Here is a 25,835-nt window from a genome sequence, read left to right on the forward strand (position 1 = left end):
TTATCTAATATCTGAGTGTTCGAGGGTTAAAACAACTCCAAGGTAGCAGATTATTCGGACACAATGAGTATAGCCTTGTCTGTAATTAGTTTATATTTAGTCTTGTATTTGTGACTGTCACTGTTGTTGTTTTTTTCCCTTCTCACTGGGCATGGTCATATTTCTAGAATTTCTATCATTAGAGATCATGCCTGATGAGATGTAAACTGAAGTTACTGCCCCCAAATAATTTTATTATTCTGAGGTGATAGAGAGAAAGTAAAAAGAGAGAGAGAGAGAGAGAGAGAGAGAGAGAGAGAGAGAGAGAGAGAGTGTCTTGTGTATTTTTATATAATTCCAAGGTTCTGGACATTAAAAGTAAGATTGTGAAGTGCTAATTAACATGTTTGATCTTAGGCATTGCCACAAACTGATGGGGAGATTTGTTTTACTTTCCAAGCAAGCACACATATAAATGTATTAACATACAATCATATTCTTGATAGATTTGGAAGGAATATAGGGCTGATATGCGAATGGGTGGACTGGTCCACTCCACTCTCCTATTGGAGAGGTAAAACTGATTCTGTGTATTTTCATGCAAACTTAAAATATGGTTACAATTAAGTTGTTTTTGTGTTTATTTTCTTTTCAGAGGGCATTTGTTCTCTGGTCTGAATATGTTTTCTCTCTGTTAAAGAGAAATGTGAGATGAGTTGAAGTTAATGCAGATTATTTGAACAAGGACAAAGATTCTAGAACTAATAGCTTTCCAGACTTAAGCTGGTTTGGAGTGCCTCACACCATCACATGTGGTGCGCTGTATCTATAGTGAGAGAAAGCAACCTACAGAGTCAAGCTGACTGGCTGCACTCAGCAGTCTTACATGGGCACAGTTGACTAACTATTTGGTAATTTGTGACTGTCTAAAGCTCAAGTGCTTACACACTTGAAACTGAGACTCAGCTATCAGTTACAAAAATATAGTTTTATATAACTTTGCAGGTTTTTTTTTACATAATAAGTTAGGTTGCCGTCATTAATGCATGGAGGCAGATTTGCACCAAATTTTATCCCCCAATAAAAAATAGACTTAGGCTAAACTTTACAACATCACCAACCCATGTGGGCCAAATATTCCAAACCTAGAAATAATAAAGTGTCATTCATACCAGCTCTCTGGGTGGTTTGTGAGCCTGTGGGCCAAAATTAGCTTGTTTTCTATCCAGTAACTCTCAATGGAAACACACAAAAATACCTAGATTAAGGGAAGGATTTAGAAAATGCATTTCACTATTAACTAAGAAGGACTTGTGCCTTATTATATTAAAATTACTTAGGCAAGATAGAGATGATTAACTTGTATGTCAATGAATACTCTTCAATCTAGAGTTGTATTACAAAAAATAATTCTTGCTATCTATTCACACAAGTTAAAAACTGATTTTAGTACACATATAACATGACTACTAATTGTCAAGGCTCTTACACTGTAGTTCACATGTAAGATGGCATTGGCTATAAATCTTACTATTTTAATGGATTCTTTGAGTTCTGTGATGCCTTGTGGAATTTTAAAAAGTATGTTGGTTTTGACAACATGTTCAAACCTCAACTGTCAAACCTTAACTGTCTCTTATGAATTAAAGAGTACTACTTATTTCATTATTTGAGCTTTCATTTTAAACTTTTTTTCAAATGAAATTATGAAAAGGTTAGTGTGAGTTGTGTAGTTTTGATAACCATTCAAGCTGCTCTTTGTTTACAAGTTTTATTTATCTGTTTAGGTTATTGTCCATTCATTATTTTCTGTATTTGAAACAAAATATGTTGAGTTTTATTAGGATTCTTTTTAAAAAATACTCTTTCCATGTCAACTGGATTGTTAGAAATAATAAAAATGCTATTCTGATATATTTATGTGTTCTAGGATTAAAGTCATTTGCTTGAAAAAATAAGTGGCAGAAAGAAAGAAACTTGTAAGTATCAAAAACCTGAGTTTGAATTGTATGTCTCTAGCTTAATGGGTGTGTAATTGCCTGGGTCACAGTTTCCTCATTAGTAGATTAAAAATTATAACAAAATAGCATGCTTTGTCTCATGTTATGAGGATCAAATCAGAGATTTTAAAATGCTTCTTAAACCAAAAACCAATCTGCATATGCAGTCTGATCTCTTTATTCAGGTCTTTTTAAAGTAATGGTTTTATTTTTGTGTAATGACTAAATATCAGGTTCTTTAAACCTTCTTGACATATTTTTTCTTAGTCTCACATTGGTTCTTTCAAAATGGATGGCTGCAGCTAGGAGGGCAGTTGTTGCCTAGCAACAGCAGTTCCTGAATGACCTCTTTAGCAACATAGCTTTTGGACACAAGTATGCACTACTAAACTACTGTTCACATTCACCAAACAAATTTGTAACTTCTGCAGCTAATCATGTGAGGATTTGATGACCATGACTAAGGACCTACCTGGGTTAAAAACTTTAAGAATTTTTCTTTTTCTAGAAATTAGATTTTACCTATCTGTTGTATAACAGTTTATTATTTTGAACTGACATCCCTTTTGTTTACCCTGTTCATCACAAAGAGCTAATGTCCTTGTATTTCACAAACATCTACTAAAGTCTGTTTTCTATATACCTGGCAAGTATCCAGCCTTACTAAATTCACTCTTGTAATAATAACAGTAGCCTAAGCATAGGTTTTGTTTAAGCTGGCAAATAATTACCCTGCATGATAGACCTGTCAACAGACCCTTTATTAATAAATTTGTTAATGGTTTTTTGCTGTTTATGAAAATGATTAAATTGGCTTTTGCCCTCACATAAGCCTCTAGTTTTACTAAATGTCAAAGTATTCATGTGTATTAGTATCAGTTGGTTAGAAAAAGTCCTTTCATAATTTGAGAGTAGGGGATAATACTTGCATTTTTTAGGTTCTGTTAAAGCACATTTTTTTTTCTTAAAGTAACTATGTGAATCACTGAGTGTTCAGGCATTTGGAGGAATCAGATATCTCTCAGTAATCAGCCTTAAAATAGTTTTAACAGTTCACATTAGAGCTAATTAGTTTGTGACTATGTTAATTGCTGTAGGACTAGCTAATTGTTGTGCTGGGATTATTTCTTGTTATTTTCCAGTCTTTGTTCTTTTCCAGTATTATGAGGCAATCATAATATTCATTGGTAGAGCCTGATGTAATACTGTAGACAAATGATACCTCAAGTTTTGGCATTTGCTCTTTAACATCTTTTTGGCATTAGCAAGATGAATGTTTCCTTGAGACCTGAAATTCAGGATATTAACTTTAGTTTCTAAAAAGAGAGACCAGTTAAAAACTAAATCCATCTGAAGTTTTTTTTTCTCTTTTCTCAAGCCATCATATGACTTTTTGAAAAACAAAATCTTATTTATCATTTGTAAAGTCTTGTTTTCCACACAGTACTTGAGGCAAGTGTGTGCAAATTATTTTTCCTGTCACCTACTGTCATATTTCCAGGTGCTTCTTCAGAAACAAAATGGTTGTAAGAAGCAGAGACTTGAGGGGAGGCAGGATTGGGAATGGTGTTTCAGAGCTTGTAAATTCTTAATATTGTTTGTCACAAAGTAAAAAGTTTGCAACATTGCTATCTCCCTAAGGCATGCACATCTCTTTTCAGTCAACAATGCCAAATATTTTTTCTCTAGAAACTTCAGTAGAAAACTATATGCAACTCAACTCATACCAAACATTATTTTTAGAGAAATAAACAAAAGGTATAAAAATCAATTAATGGTTATAACCATTTTGAAAGATGTGTTATTTCACGATAAATAGGGGAACACAAGCAAAAATAGTTACATAGTTATAACCCACAGATTGGCAAAGATGTAAAATTCTAACAATATCAAGGGTTCAGGTTTTCTGGAAAACAACTGCTCTTTGACAGACAAAATGTATGCAGTAATTTTAGAGGCTATAAACTGAAGGTGTACATACTGTGAGGAGTAATATCAATGCTGGGTATCTGCAAAAGAGATTAATCATCTGCCAAGAGAGATGGGAACATAGATGAATTGGAAACAGATTAAATGCTCACCAAAAGGTTAAATGTTGCACATAAAAGTAACAACCACTTGCATGATTCAGCAGGAATAACAAACTGCAAGATCATATTTTCACAGAAATTAGAGGTAATTGATGAAGTGATAAGTATATAAAATGTGAGGGTACTGTGTTTAAAGAATAAAAGAATTGAAAGTGTATTTAGGAAATAAGAGCCTGTCAAAGTTCATGGAAAACTCCTGTTTTTAAAAGGATCTAATAGAATTTCTAGAATTCAAAGGAGTACATAGCAATTGAATAAAGGCAGAGTTAAAGATGTAATTAGTAAAATGGAAGATAGGGCAGAGAAAATTAGAATGAAGCTATGAGAGACAAAGATATGGAAGGAGTTAAGATGAGATTAGAGCATAGAAGATGATAGTGAAACTAAAAAGGTTCCATAAGAAAAGAGTAAGGGTAGAAGGCTGGTATTACATGAGATAATAAGTACTTTCACTTAGAACTTGTTAAGGTCTCAAGTAAGTCCTCAGATTCAGAAAGGCTCGAACATCACAAGCCCAATAATTAAAGAAGAATCCACACTTAGACAACCCATAGCAAAACTGAAAAACCCAGCAGAAAATAGTTGGATATTAAAGTCAGAGAAAAAAGATAAAATGCCTAGAAACTGTGAACATCTCAACACCAGTAGAAACTGAAAAATAATGGTAATAATCTCACGTGCTGAGAGAGGATACTCAGCTCATAAGTGTAAATTCAGAAAGATTACCTTGCAACAAAGACATTGGAATAAAGATGTTGTCAAACAATAGGCATTTTTTGTTATCCACAGACTCAAAATCTCACAAAGGAAATTTTGCACTTTTGAAAGGTTGCATTCAGGGAGAAAGAAGAAAAATGACCACAGGTGCAGAATACAAAAGGAAAATGTCAACAAATAAAAATTAAAAAATTGAGTAATCTAAATAAGCACTATTTGTATAAAAATAATAAACATCTAACTTGGGAAGTTACAATCAAGCTACAACTGAAATCCTAGAAAACAGTGTAGAAGTTAGGAGAGCAGGGATATTGGTTAAAACATTCTAAGTGACTTATATTTTTTTTTCAGAAGACAGAGCTACTGGTTGTCCTTGAATTTTATTCATATTTAAATATCTTTGGTATTCATTTTAAAAATTAAATGTCTTTGGTATTTGTGGACATATCTTTGGTAATCATTAAAGGAAAATAGAATGATGAATTCTGAAAAAGAAAAACAATCAATCCAAACAAGGCAAGAAAATTGATAAAGGAAAAAAATGAGACTAATAGAAAATACAAATTTAGATGATATAAATGAATACAAGTGAGTGATTAATAATTCTTGTAAATGGTATCAATTCTATAAAACATTTATTGTCAAAAATCAATTTTGAGCTGATTTGTATAAAAGATATAGCGGAAATAAAAGCACATGAAGGCAGGCTTAACATAAGTGGATAAATATAAGGAATAAATCAAATAAGATAGCTCTTAGAACAATACAATATTTATAAAATAGATTTTTCCTTCTTTAAAGTTTTTATTTTTGTGTATAATTTTTTATTTGATATATATATATATATATATATATATATATATATATGTATATGTATATATATTACAGTAAAGTATGTTTGACACTCATACATCAGTGTACCTTAGTCTAATTAGGATCCCATTCTTGTGGTTGTACATTATGTGCATTTTTACTGGTGGTGTATTCATATATGAATATGGGAAAGTTATACTCTATTAATTCTACTGTCTTTCCTATTCCCATTCCCATTCCCTTCCCTTCATTCCCTTTTGTGTAACCCACTGAACTTCTATCTTCCACTCCACACCCCTTGTTGTGTGTTACTTTGTGATGCTAGGTCTCGAACTTTTGAAACATATTTTTACTTTGTCAATATGCTTCTATTAGGTTTGGCCCATGAGAGCAGTAAGGGGAGTCTGGACAATTTTGCTGAAGTATGTTATTTTAGCACTTTATAATGTGATTTAGACATTGGTTTACAGTGGCTATTTAGGAACTCGCTCAAATTTTCATCTGAGTCCCCATAAAAATAATGAAACGATAGAACCTCATATTTTCATATGAAAATTCAGAATGTATTGCCCTATTGTTGGAATCTAAGAGAAATTGTTTTTAACTGATTTCAAGACTAATGAAATAAGAACAAAGGGCAATTGATGGTTTAGTCATGGTCTGCAGGCAAGGGAGGACTCCATCCCATTGATTTATAGAATATTTGGTTCTTTGTCCCATAACTCTATAGTGATATAGGGAAGAAATTTGATGTTATTTTTATTCATGATCCTTTACAAATTGGCTGTTTTTTCCTTCCTGAAAGCATTTGAATTATTATTTATATTTAATACTCTGAAATGATTTATCAATTTATTTTACAATGATTTATCTGGATGTCTTAATTTTCCTTATTCTATTTACAAGTCACAATGTGGTCATTTCTTATCTAAATTCATGTATAACTTCAGTTCTACTATATTCTTACCATTATTCTTTAGAAAATTCTCCTTCATTTTCTTGTTTTGTTATTCTTGTTAGTTGGATATTGAACTCCTTAGTTGGTCTTATTCCCTGAATTGTCACTGTTGGATCACCAGTCACTTTTTTAAATTAATTTTTTCACACATACAATGTCACTTATCTTTAATGTGTATTGTTTCTTGCATATATATTTGTAATTAAAAACAATATTTGTAGAGATACTAGCTGGTATCTGTCTTCTGCAGGCTTTCCCAGAAATGAGAAAAAATATCTCAAATTTCAGAATGTGCTAAAGCAAAACTGCCAGGGCATTTTATTTCTTTCTTTGAAGATAAACACGTTTTTGGTTGTTTTTAAAATTCTGTTACTTTTCTCTTTATTGCTAAAGGGATAGATAGTTGCCTGGCAATCATTCTATATACTAAAGTGGAAAGTTCCATTGTTTTATACTCATTATTCAAGTGTTCTACTTTTCCTAACCATGTTCTTTCAAATTGCTGCTTCAAACTATTTTTCCAGGATCTACTCAGCTACGTTCATTCCTGTATGCCCATTTTTAGTAGGTGGATTTCTATACTATATACCAAGTACCATTCTTCTATGTGATATCTTATAGAAATTTGAAGTCATATTATCTATAATTTTCTCCATAGTAATTGCCAATATTTGGGTTCATGTTCAAATAATGTCTTTTCATTCCTAATACAACATTCCTAACGCAGTGTCATAAGCGTCTACCTATCCCTGTCAGCTAAAACTTCCCTTTGTCTCCAGAGAGTTCTACATAATAATCTAGTGCAAATATGCCTCTACGATGTTTAAAAATTTATCTCAAATCACCACCAACTATAAAATTAAATGTGTACCTTTAATTTAGTCAGTAGAATACCTAAAAATATATTACCAACATGATACCTGAGTATGCTTTAAATAGTTAATTTAATTTATTTGACTATGTTTTTTCTGTCTTTTCCAGACCATTTTCCTCTGAGGAAAGAGCCATGTTTTATTTACCTGTGTATCTTAGTGCTAACATAAGTTTTGGCACAAAATACTATTTGAATAATCTATTCAAGGAACCTTTTGAAAACCCATACTGTAAGTTCTGGATATATAGGTTTAAACAAGACACACTGAATTAATAGTCTCATAGATAGTTCTCATTTTTATCACCTTCTATCCATTTATGTCCTGACATATTGTGATTGTGCTTCACCATTTTTATAAAACATCGAGAATATTCAGAATTCCATGACTTCTACATTCCATTATAGTGGTTAGGATTTCTAGTGATTAATAACCAAAATCTTTGTGATAACTTGACATCTGGGACTTTGGGAGGGCCTTAAACAACCTAACTTCAAGATTCTTTTTGTATTTTGCTTTCACAAATGGGTCCCCTAGCTATTAAGCCCTAGTTTTCAAGAGACTAGCCATAGTTGCTGCTTGTCTCTGAGTAGTAGGTTTCAGTTCCCTGAGAGCTAGCCATGGAATCATTTGAATAAGCCAATCAAAGTATCCCACAGTAACCAGGGGTGGGGGACGGCCCACCATTTCAAAACTACAATGCCTGCCTTCACAGTCCCCAGTTGTTCACTCTGATCCCAGGTGGTGAGGGTCCTCTTCCTCCTGGCTGTGAATCCCTGTGACTAAATGTAGCTTTTGATCTCATCTATCCAGTCAGTGCTTTGTGCATGTGTGAAGTTATCTCTGTTAACATAGGACCTTCTTTGTCCTGCTTCTTTACCAATGATGTAAATAGGAAATGACTAAATGATTCCTCTGCTAGAAAACTTATATCTTTCCTTCTCTACATTTGACAAAGCAAAGGACTTACCAGACTAAAGTGAGTTCATTTGTGAAGATTTCCCAACTTTTTACCAAGATATGTCATCTTCTTCATTCTTGCTCACTTTTATTCAATTTTCTTGTACCATGATATAATTTTTGCTAATGTGCATTGTCTTCTTCTATACACTGAGCATCTCAAAGGGGAATTTTTGTTTGTTTCCCTAGTAACTAGTAAAATTCACAGTACTTAAGTGTTTGTTCAGAATTATTTGCCAGAAAAGTTAATATATTCAAATATATTTTTTAAAAACTGTGACAGCAGCCATTTACAACCATTACACTGGGGGTCAATCTTTTATGGAACTTATGATTCAGTAAAACTTGGCAATCTAAGATTGCAAGTCATGGCAAGGAAAAGCCAGATAAGTTCCTTATATAGTTGATGCACATAAGAAAATATACATGAAATAATATGACTAACTTGGAATGTCTTACGTACAATTGTGTACTATTTTAGAGATTTCTTTTTTATGATGGAATGCTGACATAACTAATTAAAAATAATTTTAAAATATCAACTAGGAAATACCATGTTATAAAAACATATCTCAAACAAGCAACTAGATGCTGAAAGGTCTAGTAGATTTAGGCAATATAATTATATTGAAATTGCTGAGGAACTATTTAAAGTCAAAAGTGTGACAATCTCTCCTCCATTCAAATTGCTTCATTGAGTGAAAATAGTAGGAAGCCATTGAAACTTTCCATCATTATTTCTTAACATCTTATTAAATACCTAATAAATAATGGAATGCAGACTAGACCAAGTGGCATATTGTTAAATTCTTGCACTAAATTTTCTGAGACAAAGTCTTGGAATGTGTGTTCTACTGATAGATTTCTATATACCTCAGTAAGTAATGCAATTTACCAAAAGAAGAAGTAAACTTATCCATGTGGTGTTTGTTTTGAGTTATAGGTTGCCTGTTTTCTTATAGATGAGAGAGAAAAAGAAAAATGGAATAGAAATATGGACAAATGGTAGGGAAAGGAAGAGACAATGAGTGATTAATTAGTAGAAAGTACAACATTCCTCTGACTTTCAGCAAGAGAAGTACAACATACATAATTTTAGATAATGGCAAGAGAGAAAACATTTTATTGACATTATACACAAGAATCATTCTTAGGTGGGAAATAACATTTCATAGTGATATATTAATTCACAGCCCATATCTATTAGACTTAGCAATGTCTAATTGCATCAAGTAGCTATTGCTATGAAATACATTGTTTGAAAACTCCTGGCATAAAACTGAAATCATTTATTTAGCTAATGGTTTTGCAATGTGGAATTATGGGCTGGGCCTAGCTGGGCCTAGCTGGGCCTAGCTGGGTAGTTTTTCTACTTGGCTTGGCTCCCTCATGCTCCCTCAGTTTTTCACATCTTGACTGAATTTTTTTTCATATTTCTGGGGCTTTTTGTAGGACACCTAGGATGAAGCTCTAGTTCACACATTCTCTTATTGCCCAGCAGATTAGCCCAGGCTTATTCATTTGGTGGCTGAGCAGAGAGCCAATAGAGAAAGAAGCCTGTAAGTTTTCTGGAGGGTCTTGTCCTGGATGGGATACACTCTCACTTGTACTGCATTGTATTTGCCCCCCAAACCATAAAGTCATCTCAGATGCAAGGAAAAAAGTTACACTGCAAAAGATGTAGGTATAGAGAGGAATTAAGAATATGATCCTTATTGCAATTTGTTACACAAATATACTAAAATGGAGACTTTGAGAACTAAGTTCTGGGAACAATGATGATGAAATATTTTTAAATCAGAAATTCTTTTTTCTCTTAAAATTTGATCAGTATTTATTTTAGATTTTTATTTCTACTGTTTTTTTCCTTGAAAGTATTGATGAAATGAAAATAGTAAATTTTGCTGAAAATATAAACAAACTAATTTGAAAGGGAATGTAAATTAAGCTGCCAGACTAAGTTATACAAGTTCATGGTCTTTAATTGATGTTATTTTAGCTATATATAAATTTTCCAGCTGTTAATCTCTATGTAATTCATAGGTTAGAGCATTTGAATATAAATCATTTAGTGATAAATTTGGTATTTTATTAATATTATTAAAATAATATTTAAAAGGTTAAATTAATAACATTAAAAGCCATAAAATCAATTTTAAGTATATTTGTTATTAGAGAATAAAATTAATAGGTTCACTTCATGATTGATAAAGGAGATAATGTTTTGTTTTAAAATTGTCATGATGTAGCAAAAAAATAAATAAGACTAAGTTCTATGCCACTCCCTATTATATAGTGAATGATCAGCATCAATCAAGGTTGTTAATAAAACATAAATTAGATAAAATTTCTGCATAATTTCTGCAATGTGTCCTAGACTACCATTCTCAGTTTCATAAGATAAATATTGATTTTAGGATCAGAAAAGTGAGAAATCCGTGCAAAACATTTTCTAACTTTCTTATTGTTGATTAGCTTAGAAAGCAAAGAATCCAAAACTATTATCCAATTCAGGTTTCTCACATCCATAGGAAATTGCTATAATACTTATTTTTAGTAATCTGTATTTATATATTGGAGACTAAATAAACGGATGCTAAAATGAGTTAACCCTAGAGTACAGATTTTTTTTTTTTAAGAAAAGTTGACTTTGACATGATTTGCTGAAGGTGGGAATTCCAGTAAAGATACTATTATAATATTTTATGTAAAATGGTCACTATATTGTTCCCTGAAACAATAATAGAAGGTAGAACAATGCAATTGCTTTTATCTAACCTAAGTTTTAGTGTGTGCCATTGCTGAAAATTATGTTTAACTTGAGCACTGAATAACAAATCTCCTACAAAATGGAGACACAAATTTAGTTTAAGCTTTAGATTCAGTGAAATATAGAAAGCTAAATAGGTTTTCCTTATCTCAATACAAATCTAAAAAATATTTAGAGGAATAGCTGAGTTGAATGGTAATGCATTCCCCCACCCCTTCCCTCCAAATTAAATGGGCTATTTGGTCATTGGCACAATCTATGGGCTGTTGTTTTTGGAGACTAACAGGAAACATTGGAATTCATTGAGGTTTCAACCATAGGTATGAGTCTAGCATTTAGTTGCACTGAATTTTTCTCATGGATTTAATAGAAAATATTTTAATTTCATAACCTGCCAACGTTGATGTCTCAATATGAATGAAACACTTGGGTAAGTCAATTTCTTTTTCAAGTCTACACATTTCTGTATTTTGGCCATCATTTTAAGTTTTGTTGTCCAATTAAGTAAAACTGAATAAAGGATTTTTCTTAAAAATCAATAAAAAGCCAAAATATAGCTATTTTGGTGGACAGAATGTTAAATTATCATATTGTCTCCAAAAACTTGTTCTAAGCTTAACTATTTTATTATCTAAGGCAAAAACAGAAAATTTTGACATGATCTATTATCAACCTACTACCTGACATGTACTATGTTAATTTCCTATTTAGAACCACCATTTCACATTGTATTCTAAACAATGATGGGCAAAGCACTAAGTTAACTTGTTCGGATGATGACAAACATAATTGCTTTCTGTTAAGTTGGTAATTGAATGCAAAAACTGGACTTTTTAAGAAATATTTCTGAAGTTCACAAAATTTATGTAAAGCCTATGTAACATTAACATTAAAATAATAAGTAGTAAGTCTAAAGAGGGATGAAAGGTATTTTTCTAATTCAAAACTTAATTGCAATATTCTTATATTTCATATAGTATTTTATTTTAACTTATTTGGTACTGGGATTTGATCCCAGGGGTACCTAATCTCTGAGTCACATTCTTAGCCCTTTTTGTTTTTTATTTTGAGATAGGGTCTTGCTAAATTGCTGAGGTTCTCACTAAGTTGCTGAGGCTGACCTGAAACTAGCAATCCCCTGCCTCAGCCTCCCCCAGTGTTGGAATTGCAGGCATGTGCCACCACACCTGGCTTATATTTTATACAGTATTTTAAGTAGCTAAATTTCAATAGAAGTTATCATGCAGTACGGTTTCATCCTTAGAGACTTGTACCTATATGCTGTAACTATGCAAGTTAGGATAATATTGTGTTGAGACTTGACTGATAACATTGATCACACGGAGCAGTCAGTCATGTAATGGGCACTAAATGATTTGCCCTTTTGAGGGTTTCAGCTGACTAGTTGAGGCATTTGATGTAATTTCATCCTTGTCAGCTATAGATATAACGGAAGCTGCTTTAAAGTAACACATTTAAAAAAAGTACAGGAAATTTTTTAAATTCCACAATTTTAATGTTCACCTTACTCCCTGAGCAATTATTCTTTCTGGTACTCCAAATATCTAGCATTTTTTTCCAGTTGAAGACAGGAGTTTTTGAGGGAAAATGAATAAATGAAAATGAAATTCATTATTCCTTTGACTTAAAAGTTATCCTTAGAGGGTGGGCAATGACTGTCCTTTACTTACTGTAGTTAGACTTGTCTAGCTAGGCCATGGTCTGATGAGCTGGGGGCAGGAATCCTCATCTAAGATCATGGCTGATAAGGAATAAACCAGACAGGGTTCATCAGTCTCACAAAACAGAACAAATCCAGGCAAATTTAGCTCCCCAAAATTTATTGTAATACTGATGAGCCAGGCCTAATGTAGAGCATTTATTGGATGCTTAATAGGTAAAATGAGTATTCTCAGCATATGGATTGTTTCATTTAATCTTCACCATAACCCAACAAGGTATGATATTACTATTCTTGTTTGATAGATAAAGAAGTAGAGAATACAGAGAATTAAGTAAACTGCCCAAGGTTACACAGCCAGTACAATGGAGTCCCCAGGATGGGAGTCAGGGCTGTTCTGGGTGATTGCACACTTAACTGTCCTGCCTGGGAAGGACAGCTGAACTAAGCCTACACCAGCCATTTTTAAGTACTTGAAGTTCTTTGTTCAAGAGTCAAAACTTCAGGAGGGATATCCATTGACTTAGTTGGATCTTAGCTAAAGAGCACTAAGGACTTTGAAAGGATTCCTACATAATATACAAAAACAGATGTTTTTCTCAAAAGGAAATGGAAATGGCATTAAGAGGAAGAATGGATGACAGGTGTTTTAGTCCATTTGGACTTCTAAAACATAAATTCAGTCCATCTGGGTATCTTGTAAACAACAAAATTTTATTTATCACAGTTCTGGTAGTTGTGAAGCCTAAGATCAAGGCAGATTTAATGTTTGGTGGGAACCTAATTTTGGGCTAGTTTATGGCACCTTCTTGCTATCTTCACATGGTGGAGTGACTAAGCTCCCTCAGTTCTCTTTTATAATAGTATGAATCAAATTTGTTAGGGATCTTCCTTTTAACCTAATCATCTCCCACAGGCCCCATCAAGCTGTGATGGCACATACCCGTAATAGTAGCTAGTCTAGAGTCTGAGGTAGGAGGATCACAATTCAAAGCCAGCCTCAGCAACTTAGTGAGGCCCTGTCTCAAAATAAAACAAAATAAAAAGGGGTGGGAACATGGCTCAGTGGTTAAGCTGGGTTCAAAACAAACAAAATGCCCCATCACCCAATAACCTTCATGGTGGGAATTAGGATTTCCACAGAGTTACCATCCAGATAATTGAAGTATCTAACCAACTATGAACAACATGCAAGTTTTGAAGTAGTGATAAGTTCACATCACTTTCTAGTTAAGAAGCTGATGAAACATTTAGTAAATTAACTACTTTTTCTTTTCTAATTTAGGTTCTGTGTTGTCCCCTGAAACAATAATAGATGTATCCTGTATCAATTTTTCTTTGCAAAGGTTGAAATAAAAGTCTCCAATGCTACTTAGAAACATCTTTTCTAAAGGAATGTCTATACAAAATTGATATCCTGGTCTTGGAGCTGAGCACTGGGCAGATCAGGTAAACAGCCCTTCTTCTCTCAGCAAGACTTCATCATATTTGAGTGCACCATGCTATTCACTAGCAGGGGATCAGAGAAAGCTAAAGAAGAGGTGTGTGATCTAGCCACCATTCCTATTAATTCTTTCAATTTAATATCTTAATGTTGCCAAGGGGATCTTATGATAAGAAAGTGAGAAAATAAAAGCTGAGAAAGGCCAAAAAGGGGACAGAGGACTACAGGGAACAGTGGCTAGAAATCTTTCATGAAATTCTCTCTGATGCATGATATATTCTCTCTCAATGGGAAATTTGCTTAAAGGTGCACTTGTGACCAATTATTTATATTAACCCAAAATATTTGGTAAATTTTGTTTAGTTTCTTCCACTGTGATTATTTCATGGCAAATTCTTTTTTGGTTTCATTTCTTTGTATCTGTTCTAGTTTTAAAAGACCTAAGGGCAATTTTTTGTCTAAAAACTATCACTGAGAGTCTTTTAGATTATTTTCCATAATGTTCTTATGTTTGAATAGCTACTAATTCTATTTTTTTAAGTTAAAAGAAAAATGTTATATAATTTTCTGAGTTCAGATTGTGTTCGATTTTCATCTCTGTGACCAAAATGCCTGACAAAAACAACTTACAGGAAGAAAAATTTGCTTGGATTTATGGTTTCAGAGGTCTCAGTCCATGGTTAGCTTAATCAATTGCTTTGTGCCCAAGGCTAGGCAGAACAATGTAGCAAAAGGATGTGGTAGAAGGGAGCTCCTCAGCTCATGGTGTCTAGGAGTGGGGCTGGAGAAGAACGAGAAAGAGCACTTGCATCAGTGAAGTCAGGGAAATAAATTCCCAAGGACATGCCCCCAGTGACCTACTTCTTCTAACCCACCCCACATGCCCACAATTACCACATAGTGGTCTTTCAAATGATTAATCCATCCAATGGCTGAATCCACTGATTAGGTTATACCTCTCATAATCTAATCATTATACCTGTAAATACTGTTATATTGTCTGTCACATGGGAGATACCTCATACCCAAACCATAGCACAGATAGACATTATTAATTATGTCTAATATCACTTTTTGTTAGCCTCAACAGAGACCCACTAACTTCTGTCATGTGTGAGTGGAATCCTTTGGTACCAATAAAGGAAAAAGCAAAGTATGAGTGAATTGCACGATTGCCCAGCAGTATAATTTATTTAATTATTCAATTATATTAATTTTATTATTAACAACATATTTGTTTATGCATATGTTATTTTAACTAGGATGTAAGGTGACTTACCTTTGTATGACTAAACTTAATCCAATCCAATCTACTGTGAATAGCTAATGTTTTGTCAATATTTTCTAGACTTATTTATAGAGACACTACTTTTATGTTTGGATGTGGTGACTATAAAACTTTGACAAAATAGTCTGAGATTTTAGAATCTATAGTGCATAATATTAACTATTTCATCAAGATAAAAAAACAAACACCCCCACAAACAATAAGGAAGATTGGGCAACACCTGGTCTTCTTCATGGATGGAAAAATAGGAGGGGACAGCAAAGCCAGAAGCTGATGATGAGAACACACAGTGTTTACTCTTAATATCCTATTTCAAGGAGTATTTTTTAAAAAAAGAGAAAATTATGATATCCTAGAATTACTAGGAAAATAGAAGACGTTTCTCCCATCTAGTAATTGGTGAATGAATGAACTACTGCTAAAGATTTTCCCTTCTCAAACTCCTCAAATAAGACCTACAGTTACTCTCTACTCTTACTATACTTTGATTTTTACTTCCACTTCACTGAAAACTGCTCCTGTCAAGGTCAAGAACAAGCTTCTTTGACACAAACACATCTGGACGTTTTCAATCTTCAGCACACTAGCTTCTCTATTATATTTGATTCTATTGGTTCATTGTGTCTTCTTTTTCAAACACTTCCTTAAAAAAATAAAAATTCACATTTTCAAAAACATTTCATAAGTGATCATTGTTTACTAAAGGCATAGTAATAAAAGGTAACAGTCCTGATCATCAGCCAGCACCACCCACCCCAAACTCTCCAGATGCAAATGATATGTTTTTAATTGTTTTTGTACTTACTATTGTAGTTGTGATACTAATACAATAATTAATAATTTATCAATTCTAGACTTTATCTATTTTATATTCATTTTTATATTATTTGGTTAATTTTATATTCCATGAGTACCTTAGCTCATACCTTCTCTTCCTTTAAAAGCATATTTTCTCAGTATAATTATGCATGAATTTTTGGATAAAATTTATTACCTTTACTCATGAAAATTTGAATATTTTTCATTTCTGAATCAAATAGTATACATGATTTAATTTTTTTTCTTTTTATTTACAGTATCTTATTTAATTTTTTCAGAATATTTGCACACCTCTGTAAAGTACTTCTCAATGCTATTTCTCATCTGGGAAAATCTATTAAATAATTTATCAGTTCAATTATATTTTTCTGGAGATACCTTCCTGGAACTCTGACCTTTTTTTCCAGCCTGAAGAGTTCCACTAGCAATTGCATAGCTTTTATCTTGGGAATCTTTGCCTTTTTGTTCCCATGTTTGTTTTTCTTGGTTTACTCTTTTCTTGATGACATGTAATTCTCCTGAAAATAGGCCAATGGGACACAAAATATATAAAGATTTGCATATTAAGAAATTTATGTATTTTTATCTAATCACTGGCAACGATTAAGAGAAACTGAGGCAGCACAAATTGATTAAGAAAGAGTGTTTATTTGGACTCATCAGAGTTGCATCTCAAGAGGCATAAATTCAAATAATTTGAACATGCACTTAGGCTTACAGGCTTCAAGTGTTTTAAAAGCAAAAATCACAACTGAAAAGCGGGATTAGATCAGTTGTTTGTCAAGAATTTACATAGGTCCAGTTAGGGTAGCAAGCTATCTTGTAAGAAAGGGATTCAGTAACTTAATGTATATGTAAAGAAGTTCTCAGAAAGAGAGGAAATGAACAACAACTTTCTTGGGGAGGAAAGGGAGTCACACAGGTAGATGACCCTGGTGGCAATCTGCAGATTCAACATGTTCCACTGTAATGAACAGTAATGAATTACATTCATTCCACTGTAATGAATGTAATTGTAACTCTCTAGGATGTGGTCAGTCTGGGCCTGGGGGGGAATCCATGTGTGCTGGGAAAAGAAGGCACAGCTTGAATGGGGTCAAAAGCTTACTTTGGGGCAGACATGAAGCCTGGTCTGTACCGTCCTCTCATCCTAGTATTCCAGGGTGCCTCAATCGGTTTGAGCTTAATTTTTCCACATTATTTTACTGCTGGTTTAAATGGGGGGAGAACTGTACAGTGGATTTTATTTTCACTTGGAATTTTGAAAGCAAGACTTCACTGTTTTCAGCTTCTTCTGCAACTTTGGAAAAGATGAGATTGCATCTTTTATTTTTCTCTGTGACCTTGGTTTTCTTGGGAAAGCTTTTAGGGCTTCATTTTTATCTATTTGATATTTTCTAAAACTGTGTCTCAATCTAGGGTTATTTAGTGTAGGCTTTTCACCCAAAATGTGGGTGCTTGAGTAAGCATTTTCTTTAGTTCAGAGGGTCTTCAATTTTGGGAAATTTTATTTTTAAATTGTTTTCAGTAGTTCCCTTTCCCTCCCCCATTTTTTTTTTCATTTCTATTTTCTGTTCCTGAAATTCCTATTGGTTCAATGCTTCACATTCTAAATTAATGCTGTCTTTCCTACTATTTATTTATTTTGTCTGTTTTATACTACAAAACCTCTGTTGAATTTTTATCATACTTTTCCATTATCATAAACTTTGAGTAGATCTTTTGTTCTCTCTGTTTCTTCAGATGTTTTTGCTAATAAACTACACCTTCTTTTAGGTAGCAACATCTTATTTCATTCCCTGTGTTGTCTCTATTTTTTATACACTACCCCCACCTCACCTCTCTTTGTCTTTTTACCCTGTACTTCTTGTTAGAACCTCTCTCAAGTGTCTAATCTTGAACTAAGGCATTAAAAACTGATGGCAAGCTAGTTTTGTGTAGCTGTAGCACTGGCAGGGCTTGGAGAACAGAGAGTCTGTTCTTGGCAAAGGAGTCCCAGTTTTTGGTGGAAAACCCTTGGGGTCAGCACCTGCAAGTGTTCCCCTGGGCTGGAGGGCTGGAGAGAGTGGGAGCAAGAGTGTGGAATAAACAGGGTTACTGGAGTGGTGGAACTGGGAGGGAGAGAGGATGTGTGGGAGATTTCATTTTCCATAAGAAAAGCTTTCAATTAATCCCTGTGTTTTCAATATGCTTCCTAACTGGCTCTCTTTTGTTTCCCAGTTCAGATCAGGGATCTAAATCTCATTCATTTATGAAGTTTGGGAAGAGAGAGGCTGTCACCTTTGAATTGCTCATAACTTTGAATAATTCCCTCATTTTAGGCTTTACTCTTCCTAGCTTGCCCCTGACTTCAAGGGTGACTGGTGCTTTTGAGTTCAGAAATTCAGAGTTTTGTTCCCTCTGCAAACACATTTTAGGCCTTTTTTATGTGTTATCTTTATGTGTTCTCTAATCTGTTTCCCATTTCTTCTTAGCACTCCTTCTTCACATATCATAGTTCCTTCATTTTATCAAAGATGGATTTGTTTAGTTTCCTCCTCCTTATTTGGCCACTTCTTATCTCACTAAAGGGCCTCATGACTTTTACTCTATTTTTTTCATATCTAACAATATTGAGCCATGATGTTTCTATAGGATTCTCCTCTTCATCTCTATTCTTTGCCCTAGAGATGAACTTTATGGCTTAATAATACTTGTGTTTTCATGATTTCCAAATTAGTATCTCTACATTTCTCAACCCCTTGAAACACCCACGTATCTCTTCCATCAGTATTTTTATTTCTCATTTGTGTTTTTGTAATACTATATTGTAAGTCCCCCAGGCTAGAAATCTGAAAATATTTTTAACCTAATTCTTATTCCCTTACTTCCATATGATATTAACGTTTTTGTACTTTAAAATAGTTTCTTTCTCTCCACCTCACTCGAATGGCCCTATATAGACTACCTTTGATTTTTCTCCTGTATTTTTATAATATTTTACATTATTTCTTTCTCTTTTTTTAATTCTAGGTTTTTCTCCGCAGTGCTACCGATATTTTGAAAAAATGTGCTCACTTTTCTTTTCTGCCAACAGTCCTTTATCTGCTTATTGTCTAACTGTGGCCATGTGATTCCCATGAGAGGCAGGAGTTCAACAGCAAGACCCCTTGAGACCAGAGTTCAAGGCTGAGCTAGTTGGTAGCTGGTGGTGTGACATACAGGGATGTGAAGCATTACCTTTCACCAACTTACTTATTTGACATATGGGCATGATACTGAACTCTTGTAGGTTGCTTAAAAGGCTAGAGATGACATGTACAAAATCAACCTTGAAAGGAAGAAATATGTGGGTTTTTTTTTCACTTTTTTCTTCCTTCTTATGGTCATCATTTTCTTCTTTTCAATTTCTTTCTTCTTTTTACAGCAATTATGTCTAAATTTCTTAGTAGTGCACAAGAGGTACTTTGAGATTTGATTGCGACCTTCTGTCACTTATCTCTGAGCACACAGTTCTCCAGGGAGGCAAAAAAGTTACTCAACCTTGGGAACGTGCCGTGCTTTTTCATGCCTTTGTGACTTTGTGCATGCTGGCACAACTTATGAAAACACTCAGTTTTGTGAGATTTTTTTCTTTTATTTGCCTCCTCCAGTAGGCTGTGAACTCCTCATGGACAGAAACTGTTTACTGATGTGTACCCGGTATGGCTTACTTAGTGCCATTCACAAAAGTGATGGTCAAAAAAAAATTAAAACACTTGTTGTGATGCCATAAGCTAATCCTAGGACCCCAGATTTCTGTCATATATTTATCCCCTTTGTTACTTAAATAGTATGGTTTGTCCCTGTCCAGAGATTCAAGAACATATTATTAAGAAAATAATGAACATAGAGTTAGAATAATTTGGGGCAATAGTCTTTTAACATAAATTACATAAAACACGAAGTTTAAGAATAATACAAACGAAAAATGGGTTTTATTGCATTTATAGGACAGCTATGATTAATGTGAGGTGATTTTTAAAACTAACAGTTCCTCCATTACCTCGTTTCTCATATTGAACTGGCTTAACATAACTCTTCATCCATTTGCAAGGCACTGTTACATCCAAGGGATTCAACTGATAAATATATCACTATATTTAAAAACACTAATTTAGTTTTCTTTGTTTAATGTCTAATTCTTATATTGGAAAATATGAAACATTAAATAATTCAAAATATAAACAAAGTCAAATGGAAGGCTTCAACAATTAATATGCGGAATATACATTTGAGCTTTTTTCATTCATGATGTGTTTCAAACAAAAAAATGATGAATGTCATTTTCCAGAGTTCCAAGTACAATAGAACTATTCAAAATTGTGGTTTAAAACTTGAAGTTTTTCAAAAAGTTTTTATTATAACTTGTAAATATGTGAATTAATAAACTCTATTTTTAAGAGTAGTTTCAGGTTGATAGCAAAACTGACAAGACAGTACAGAGAGTTCCTAATATCCCATGTCCTCATATTATTTGTGAAGAAATATAATTTTATTTCCTCCTTACCAATTTATATAGATTTTATTTCCTTTTTCTTATTGCATTAGCTTGAAATTCCAATACAATCTTTATCAGCAGTGGTGAGAAGTGATGTCCTTGGTTTACTCCTGATCTCAGCAAAAAAAATTTATGTTTTTCACTATCAAGTATAATATTAGAGTTTTTTCCTTTATCAATTTGAGAATATTCCTCATATTTCTAGTTTTATGAGAGTTTTTATTATGCTAGGTGTTGGATTTTGTCAAATGCTTTTTCTATACCTGTTGACATGATCAGTACTTTTCTTCTTTAACCTTAGGATGTAATGGATTACATTCATTGTCTTTTAATGTTGTACCAGCTTTGAATATTTGGCATAAATCCTTCTTAGTTATAGTGTATAATTTTCTTTAGCCTTTGTTACATTTGACTTAATAATACTTTGTTCACAATTTTTACATCTATATTCATGAGTAAAATTGGTACTCGTCTTTCCTTTCTTGTATTGTTATTGTAAAGTTTAGATATTATGGTAATGCTAAACTTATAAAATAATGAGGGAGTAACCATCTACTTCTCTCTTCTAAAAGAGAATGTAGAGAATCGGTATTATATGTTCCTTCAAGATTTGATAGAATCTATACAGAACCCATATCAGTCTGGTGCTTTTTATTTTTCAAGGTTGTTAACATCTATCTGACTCAATTTCTTTAACTGATGGTCAGTCATGGTCTGATGTTAGTCTTCTTCCAAAATTCATATGCTGTTTTTGTCAAAAGACAGTTGTCTAATAAGTGGACCATTTCCAGACACAAAATCTACTGGTTCCTTGACCTTGGACTTGCCAGACTCTGGAATCCTGGGAATTAAGTTTCTTTTGCTTGGAAGACATTTGTTCTATGTTATTTTGCTATGGAAGCCTGAATAGACTAATATATATTTGTGTTTCTGTTTCATCTTGTGTACATATTGGAAGATTATAACTTTCAAGGAAGTGGTCCATTTCACTTAGATTATCTAATTTGTGGGCATTAAGTTGTTCATGATATTCTTTTATTATCTTTTTTAATGTCTGTGGCGTCTATAGTGATATTGCTTCTTTTACTTCTGGTATCAGTAATTGTCTTCTTTTTTTTTTCCCTTGGTTTGGCTTTGAAATTTTATTGATCTTTTCAAAGAACCAACTTTTGGTTTATCTGATATTTCTTTATTGATTTCCTGTTTTCAATCTCAGTGATTTATGTTCTAATTTTTATTATTTCTTTCTTCTGTTTATTTGGATTTAATTTTCTCTTTTTCTAAGAAAGAAGCTTACATGATTTATTTTATCTTTCTTCTTTTCTAATATATGCATTCAGTGTTATAAGTTTTCCTTAAAGGCACTCCTTTTACTGCATCTCACAAATTTTGATGCTTCATTTCTATTTTAATTTATTTAAAACTATTTTTAATTGTATCTTGAGATTTTCTCCTCTCCTCGACCATGTACCTTCCTCCTTCTCTCTCTCTCTCTCTCTCTCTCTCTCTCTCTCTCTCTCTCTCTTGCTTATACATCATTTAGAAATATGTCCTTTAATATCCATGTATCTTCCTGTTATTGATTTCCATTTATTTCCATTATTATGTGAAAACAAACAATATGGGATTTATATTATTTTTACATATATTAAGGTATGTTCTTTGGCTCAGAATGTGGTCCGTCTTGGTGAATGTTCCAAGTCAGAATAAGAAGGAGGTGCAATCTGTTATTTTTGAAGTAGGTTATAGATGTTAATTATATCAAGTTCATTGATGATATTGTTGAGATTCTTTCTTCAGCTGTGTCTAGTCTACTAATGAACCACAAAAGACACTGTTCATTCTATTAAAGTATGTTTTTAATCTCTGGCATTATGTTGCTTAGGATTTCCATCTATTTGCCTACATTGTTTTTATGTTTTCTTAAGGGGAGATTGGTTAAGAACAGAATGTTCTGATGTATTTCAAAATGGTTAATTAAAAGAGACATGACAACCATACTACCCTGTAAAGTTATTGTAAGAATTAATCACATTAATATATTTAAGAATAGTGAAAATAGTGAAATATATTCTTAATATATTTAAGAATAGTTATTGTAAGGATTAAACACATTAATATATTTAAGAATAGTGAAAATAGTGAAAACTTTTCACAGTACTGTGTTCTTCACAGTGATTATTAGGAATTGCTGAATTAAGGAAGATTATCTAATAGATTTAGATACCAAATTATGTCTTCAGCAGCAGTTTATTAACTATGCTATAAACTTCTTTATGTAGATGTGAGATTTCACAATTGATGAAGTTGATTGTGAAAGGGAGTTTAGGAATTACCTCACTGTTTTGTTTTATGCAAACCCTCCCCATTTTGTTATGTAAAATAATGTAAGTGAATTGTCCATAACAAAACTGCATGATCCTCTCAGTATAAAATTAAATAACTTGTGGCTTATGAACTGACTTAGTATTAATGGCTTGGACAAATCCTCGGTTTTGATATTCTTACCTCAGTAAGATATATAATCTAGAAAATACTTGTTTTATTTTAATGAAAACATACAATCAACCATGACTCTGTGTGTGCGTGTGTGTGTGTATGTGTGTAATAAAATATGAAAGTAGGGGCTGGGGATGTGGCTCAAGTGGTAGCTTGCTCGCCTGGCATGCTTGCGGCCCGGGTTTGATCCTCAACACCACATCCAAACAAAGATGTTGTGTCTGCCGAATACTAAAAAATAAAATATTAAAAAATTTCTCTCTTTCTCTCCTCTCTCTCTCTTTAAAAAAATATGAAAGTAGTGTATAAAAGAGCTACTGGTGAAATTTGCAGTCAAATAATTGAGAGTTAGTTAATGTATTCTCCTTTGATGGTTCTTCTTGTTTTCTTAGTTTGAGTTTCCAAATAGCTCTTCTCTATTAGGATGTTCTTTCTGACTTATTCCATGCAATCCTGTGGTTTATAGTATTATTTACTTGTTGATGATTTCCAATGTAAATGTTCAGGATGATTACTCTCTCATGAACTTAGATTCTCTTTGAGATGTTTATCAGATATCTAATTCAAATATAAAACTCAAATATACATGAGATAGAATTTTTTAAAAAAATTATTATATAATATAAAATAATGTATATATAAATATACATGTAAAAATATATGCATATATAATATGTATATATATCTATACATATTTATAGTCCAGAACATTGAAAAGTTTTAAAGTATCAAAACAGGCATACCAGGCTTTCAGAAATCATATCACAGTTTTCAAAAAGAGAGGAATATTTAGATAAACAAGATTTGAATGTCACCATTGAAGATAATTTTTTTAAAAATAGATGTGAGTAGTTAGAGAGGAAACAACTTCCTTAGAGTGGGGGAGAGTGGGTTTACTAAGAAGGCACATTTTGATGGAATATATTTCTTTTTTGTAATATAGTTACTCAAGTGGTGGAACAAGTAATATAGAAAATTTGGATATTAACAATTTAAAAATGTATATTCCAAGGGAAAGACATTTGTAGTACCTGATAATAAATTAAGTGAATTTTTAATCAGTGGAACCACTATACCTGAAGAGTCCTGCAGATTGTATCACTGCCAGCCTGTAGGACATTGGTCTCAAGTGGTATCTCAGTACACCATTGAATTTAAATTTTTTATAACTTCTTTGAATGTTTATGTCAAAGTAATTCTTGCTAAATTTGCAGACTGCATGAACCTGGGAGTATAATAAATACATTAAGTGACAGAAACACCATCTATACTAATCTCTAAGCACTCCCATGCCAAAGAGTCACTCCTAGAATTTTCAAGTAAAACTGAAAGCCAAACGCATTCAGAGAACATTCAGTAACAGAAAACATTCCATTGAAATCACAGGTTTAAGTGTAAATCCTTGTTTTTAAAAAGCGCATTTTCTAGAATCTCTCTTTTGTTATATTTATTTTTTAATTCCATTTCTCTAACCTATGTCCTTCTATAAGTCTCATTCTAGTGTGTTGACATAATATAATTTAATATAAATACCACCCAATCAAAATTTATAGGATTTCATACGTATTTATATACGATCTTGATTTTTATTTATGTAAGTATTATGTGGCTACAGAGCTTACCCTATTTTTGTTTTTTGCAATCTTGCTTGTAAGAGTTGTATTAATACTTTTTCTGCTGTCTTTGCTTCTAGCTTATTCATTTCCCTTATAAAGACCACTTAGGTTGTTCCCAACTCTTACAATCACAATCAACATTGAGATAAACAGACTTACACATGTTTTTTAAGGACTACATGAAAATTTTCTTAGGATATTTACTAGGAATAAAATTACTGGATTGTGTGATACACAAACTTATTCTGCTTTGTTTAGTCAAGGGAGATTTCTCTGTAAAATGACTACAAAAGTTTGTGGTAGTTTACATTTTTCTATATGTCAGTTCTTTGTCATCACTTGGTGTTAACTCATTTTTAATGTTTTGATAATATGATTGAAGTTAAGTGGTGTCTCATATCCTTTCTATTTTTGTGAGATTGTTTTTTTATCTTTTTTTCTCTCTCCAGCTTCCATATATGAGAAAAAAATACGATTCTTACTTTCTGAGTCTTATATCACTCAACACAATGTTCTTCAGTTCCATCCATTTTCTTGTAAATACCAAGGTTTCATTCTTCTTTATGACTAAATAAAACTATTTTGTATATATATAGTACATCTTCTTCATTCTTTCATCTCTTTACAGGCAGCTGGGCTGGTTCTATAACTTGGTTATTATAAATTGTGCTACTATAAACATAGGTAGGCCTGATGTCACTATAGTATGTCAGCTTAAATTCTTTTGGATAAATACCTAGGAGTGTACAGCTCTTGGACATGTAGTGTTCCATTTCTAGTATTTTGAGAAACATCTATAACTGATTTCCA

Source organism: Callospermophilus lateralis, chromosome 7 (assembly GCF_048772815.1).
Source record: "Callospermophilus lateralis isolate mCalLat2 chromosome 7, mCalLat2.hap1, whole genome shotgun sequence".
Lineage (NCBI taxonomy): Eukaryota > Metazoa > Chordata > Mammalia > Rodentia > Sciuridae > Callospermophilus > Callospermophilus lateralis.